Below are 6,078 nucleotides of genomic sequence, written 5' to 3' on the forward strand. Positions count from 1 at the left end.
GGAAGAATGCTGAGATTCTGTGACTCTGGCCAGGCAAGTCAGAAGGAAGATGAGATGAGACGAGGTGGCAGAAACAGGAAGGGGTCGACATCTAAGGCCTGAGGCAGGTGGACTTTGGGAAAGGGTGTGAGACGGAGGGTGGGGGTAATGAGAGCAGCCAGCTAGTCAGGAAGCAGGGGGTCTCTGAGGCTGGGGTCTCACCGGGGCCTGTGTCAGGCTGGCTTTACGGAGGCTAATGTTGGAGGGGAGGGGGACGCAGCCAGGCAAGAGCTCTGATGGAGGAGGGCCTGCCAGGGCCTGGGCAGGGGGAGGGAGGATGCTGTAAATCAGCAGCAGGCTGTCCAGGTCACAGAATTATCGTTGTGAAATATTCATGGGCCTTCGGTCCAGATGCTATTTCAGAGCAGTGAAAGCAAGAGGAGTGTGTGAACCTCAGGAAGAAGCCTACAGCGATGCCACTTTCCCCACCCTCACCCCCACCAGCCCAGACAGACCCACGGACGCCCATCACGTGCACTCCACGCTCGCACGCTCTCTCACACACATTCCCACAAAGCGGAGCTACAGAACATGTGCAGCATGCCAACACCCACGGGTCCCTCAAAGGGCAGATGCACCCCCAATACTGACATGCACACAGCCGCTCAAACGGGACCCCACGCAGAGACCACCCACAGAGGTCTCACACACACAGACCCCCCAGCCTCTCCAAACCTCCCAGATTCACTACCCTCACACACCCTGAAATGGGAGGGACGATAACGGCCATCCAGTCCAATGCTCTGATGAGGAAACTGAGGCCCAGAGAGAAGGGACTTGTCCAAGACTCCCCAGCATAAAAGAAACAAAACTCATTCATCAAACCAATCACCCCCCATTCTGTGGGCGTACCCACATTCTGTGTTCTCCTGCCTTCCTGACACCCAGCCTAAATGTAGTTATCTCCTCCCTTCTCTAATCTCTTATATCTCCTCACTCGGTCCCTCTCCAGCCCCAGTCCATCCCTTCCTTCCACTCTCCCTGCCACCTCCCCTGCTCCATCTCTTCATTACCTCATGCCTAGAAATGCAGGAGAAAATAGCACCAACCTCCTCTCCAGTTTTCCTACGTTCAGTCTCTCTCTCCCTCCCACCAGCCTGCCCATGGTGGCCAGATTCAGGCTCACTGAAATGCGCATTATGTCCCTGTGTCGCTCAGGAACCTACAACAACTCCCTGTTACCTACAGGTTCAAGGTAAAACACCTTCGCAAAGCATTCAGGATCCTTCGGAGTCTGGTACCAGTAGCCTCTCTAGTTTTGTCTCATGGCCATGTCCCAAACCTCCACTCCAGCTAGAATGATTGCATCATGTTGGCCATCCATTATTATGCACTTGAAACCTATAACTGACCTTGAACTCCCCCTTAGGTCCCTCAATCTCCCCAAACTAGGAACCCTCTCTCACTCTCCTCGGGTGCCGACTCCAAAGCCCTTCCCCAAGGCCAAAGCTGCATCTCTCTAACCTTATCAATAGGGATTCTTTTACTGTCCTTCAAAGCTGCAGGTACAGGCTCAGGCTGAGGCTGCCTCCAAGCAGATGGCTGCCTCCTACTGGCCACTGGGGAATCACAGCCAGGCTTCAGTATCCTAAACTGAGAGTGAGCATCCCTCTATCTGGGGAGAGGAATAGGAGGCCGCCAGATGACATGGTTTATAAGCCCTTAAGCCTCTAAGGTTCTTACACTAGGAGTGGGAGCAGGGTTCTCCGCGCTGCTTTCTGAGCTGCTGGCTCCTGAGTTTAGTCCGTAATCCATAAGAGAACCCCTCTCCTGTGGAATACAAAGACTTGGGGCTCCCAGGACCCTGCTGAAGGGAAATTCACCCACCAGGCTCTGAGAGACCACAATGCCAGGGACAGTCCAGGTGGCAGGCCCAAGGTCCAGCGGGGGTCAAGTTTCCACATGAATTTTTAATGCTTCCAGCCAGACCTGTCAGATGTTCCGAAACCTGAGCATCTCCTTTCATCTCTGGACATGATGCCCTTCCCAATCCATTGCCCCTGGGGGAGGGGCAGGGGGGCAGGTCTGGGACAGCTACCCAGCAGCCTCTGGAGACAGGATTCTGGGCAAGCAAAAGGGTGAATAACCTACTTATTCTCCCACTTACTGTGTGACCTTGGGGGAGTTACTTAACCACTCTGAACACCCCTGGTGTTTTCTGTTTTCTTTTTCTCTTCTATAATTTGTAACCTGGGAGCAATAGTGCCTGTCTAAACTGGGTTGCTGTGTTAAGTAAGTGTATAGCCCATGGAAAGGTGACCTACATGTTCGCTGTTATTATCTTTCCTCCTGCCTCCCTCCTTCTGTGTTTTTCCAACCCCAGGGTGCCTCTACCTCTTTCCTTTGGCGGTGGGGACCTTGGTTGGCTCTGCCATTCCCTGCTAAGATCCCAACTGCCCACCCCAGGACCCTTTGGCCTTGCTAGAAACTTTGGGTGAGGAGGAGGAGGAAGGGAAGAGAAGTGAGGCAAGGCTGGTGGTGTGAGAGGCAGATGGAGAAGCGAAGGCCGGGGGGAGGGAAGCCGGCAGCAGACAGTGGAAGGGTAAGACCCTGCTCAGAGAAACAAGAGCTAGGTGAGACTCTCTCTCCTCCTCCTCCCTTCCTTCCCTCCTTCCTGGCAACTTCTCCACACCTGGTCCTCTCAGACTGGGAGCAGAGATGGCCACACTGAGCAGAGGTCGGGAGGGAGCGTGGAGGAAGGACGGGGAGAGGCGGGCAGGGCTGTGGAAGGAAGCATGCTGAATCTTTCCAGCCCACGGGTTCCCTGCACCATGTTTCTAAGCCTCAGAATCGAAGGGCCTTTACATCACACTTGGGTCGGAAGCTGCTAAATGCGGATTCCTGAGCCCTCAGACCCGCCCAGCCAGATCTCTAAGGGGCCCTGGAATCTGCATTTCAACAAGTGGGGTGGGTCCCGAAGCACTCTAAAGGCTGAGAAACACTTCCTTCAATGTGGGTGGTCGGTGGGGGTGGGGTGTAGACCGGAGAAGGCAAAGGAAGAAATGTTAGATCCTGCCCCCTCCACGCAGACTCGATGGGAGTTACAGACAAGACTCCTGCTTGCAGAGGGTGATGCCAGCGATGGGGAGCAGGGGACACGGAGACAGAGGGGGAATGGGGGACGCAGAGAAGGTGACACCCAGAGTAAGCAGCCGCAGAGGAAACAGACTTGGGGGGGGGCCCTCCCCACCCCCCCACCACGATCTGAGAGACTGAACTTCTGGTCCGGGATGCGGAGACCCCTCCCAAGTCCAAGGACCAGCGCCCTCGCAGAGGTGTGATGCGCACGGATACCCGGATACACGCCTGCCATTCTCCGGCCAGAGCGCCCCAGTCCTCCCCTCGGAGCTGGCTCGGGTCCAGCGCCGTCTGACCTCCCTCCCCTCCCCTCAACCCCGTCCCAGCTCATCTGCATAAAGTTCCAATTAACACTCTTCCCGACAGCTCTTTAAGATCCCTGAACACGCTCCAAGCTCAGGAGCCCTCTGCCCGCCGCCCCCTCGCCCCCCGGAGTGCGGCCCCATTAACCCGCACCACCCGGGCAGCTCCCAGGGGCCTGGACCCCGCCGGCCTGGCCAGCGCCGGGTTGAGGGGGGCGGGGGCGCTCAGGGAGTCGGGGGCGCGCCCGGGGCGGGCGATTGCGCGGCAGGGTCTGTCGCGGGCCAGAGGCCAAGGCACCCCGGAGAAAAAAGACAGGCGCTGGGAAGAGATGGGGAGGGGGCTTCTCCCGGGAGACTCGGGGCGTCGAAATTCTTGGTTCCTCATCCGCCGGCCCCCGCACCCCTCCTCCTCCCGCCACGTACCCTCTCCCCTCCCAGCCATCTGTTCCACTCGGCAGCGCAGCGACAAACACGGCTCCCGCTCGCTTCCGCCCCTGCCCAGCCCCCTCCCCAAGCTCCCAGCCCGTTAGCGGGAGTGAGAAGACACCCTCCCCCGGAGGCCGAGGTTTCTGCGGGCGCCGCCCACCCGGCCCCGAGAGCCACAGCCCGGCCGGGACCAGCGCCGAGATCCCCTCCTTCGGTCTCCAGGGTCGGTGGGGCTGGAGGTCCCGCTTGAAAAGGTGGGGATCGGGTAGGGCGTGGGGAGATCTCGAAGGAGGGCAGAGCAAGCCAGGGTGGGGGCTGAAGGTCAAGGCCCAGGGGGCCAGACTCCTGGGCAGCGCGTGCGTGTGCAAGGGCGCAGGGTTCCCTTCCCGGCTCGCCTCCCCCTGCCACCCCTCCCCACGCTCCCCCACCTCGTCCCAGTTGCAGCCACGCAGCGCCGCCTGCTGGGCACACCGCGTACCCCGCGCACACGCTGGGTTCCTTGGCCGCCCCTTACCCGGAATCCGTGGGATCCCACTGCCATTCACCACTGGCCATCAACCTCCACCAGCCCACCAACACCCGAGCTCAGAAAGTCAAGGTCCGGGACAGAAAGTGCAGCGACACCCGGACAGGTACTCTGGCAACCCACCCAACCCGGTGGTGGGTGCCGTCCGATTCTGATTTGGCATTTTGCCCAAAGGGCAGTGTCAGAATCCAGGGGACTGGGCTCGGATCTGCTATGGGACTTTGCCCAAGTCTCCAGACCCCTCTGGACATGTTTTCGCACCTATAAAATGGGTGGGTGAGTCTTTTTTATTAAAAGAGTTTAAGACTGTAATACTGTCCTCTCAGCTCTAACATTTGGCGGTTTTTCAAGCTTTTTTTTTTTGAGGGGGGGAGGAGGGAAGGGCCCTTGAGGTCACTCTCAGCCTGAGGGGACAGCTGAGAGCTGGGCTGAGCTGCGTGGCCCTCCCTTCTGCCCCTGGCTGCCCTGTGGTTGGGACTCCGCAGCCAAACTGCCCAGGTCCCAAGCTCAGCTCCACCGCCACCAGCTGTGTCCTCTGGTCCTGTGCCCTAAGCTTTCAGCGTGGCGCTAAGGGCCGCTGGGCTGCAGTTGGGATGAAATGAGATACCTGTGCAGATCAACACACGTTAGTGCCCCTTCCCTCCATTCTGACTTACTCTAGCCTCTAGGATTGATGTCCTAGGGGCCCACACAGGTAGAGCAGTGGGATAAATATCTTCCTGGAATATCAAAGATGGTATCCTCCCTTGCTGCGAGTAATTTTAAAGCCTCGCTTTAATGTTAAAAGTAAATATCAATATAGTATAACAAGCCCTAACTGGTTTGGCTCAGTGGATAGAGCGTCGGTCTGCGGACTCAAGGGTCTCGGGTTCAATTCCGGCCAAGAGCATGTACCTTAGTTGCGGGCACATCCCCAGTGGGGGGCATGCAGGAGGCAGCTGATTAATGTTTCTCTCTCATTGATGTTTCTCTCTCTCCCTCTCCCTTCCTCTCTGTAAAAAATCAATAAAATATATTTTAAAAAATATATAGTATAACGCGAAGCTCAAAATTTGCATGACGTTTTAGGAGACTATTAAAAAGTCACTTTCAACAGGCCCCCAGGGATAGTTTGGTAGGAAAGTTTGAGAGCCATCCATTCTGTCTAAAGCAGTGGTCGGCAAACTCATTAGTCAACAGAGCCAAATATCAACAGTACAATGACTGAAATTTCTTATGAGAGCCAAATTCTTTAAACTTAAACTTCTTCTAACGCCACTTCATCAAAACAGACTCGCCCAGGCCGTGGTATTTTGTGCAAGAGCCACACTCAAGGGGCCAAAGAGCCACATGTGGCTCGCGAGCCGCAGTTTGCCGACCACGGTTCTAAAGCATCCTGCCCTGACCCCCTGTGTGGAAAAAGGCCAGCCTCCTGGATGTACCCCAAACCCGGGAAGCGGGGGCAGGAGTAGAGAGAGAAGGGTCTGAATCCAGACTCTTAAGGACAGGGCCTGGCCGAGAGCGGGGAGGTCAGCCAGCCAGCTAGCCAGAGGTAAACAGGCTGGCACTTCAGGCGTCCTCCTTCGTGCCCAGCCAAACCTGGGTGAGGTGATGGGCGGGGGTGTGGGAAGACACAGGCACACACCAGCCAGTCTCTCACTTCCCTTTTTATTTCCTCTGAGATCTGCAAAAAGCAGCACCCGGGAGGGAACCCGCCCTCCGGCCCCT

This window comes from Cnephaeus nilssonii (genome assembly GCF_951640355.1).
Source record: "Cnephaeus nilssonii genome assembly, chromosome: 13".
In the NCBI taxonomy this organism is placed as follows: Eukaryota; Metazoa; Chordata; class Mammalia; order Chiroptera; family Vespertilionidae; genus Cnephaeus; species Cnephaeus nilssonii.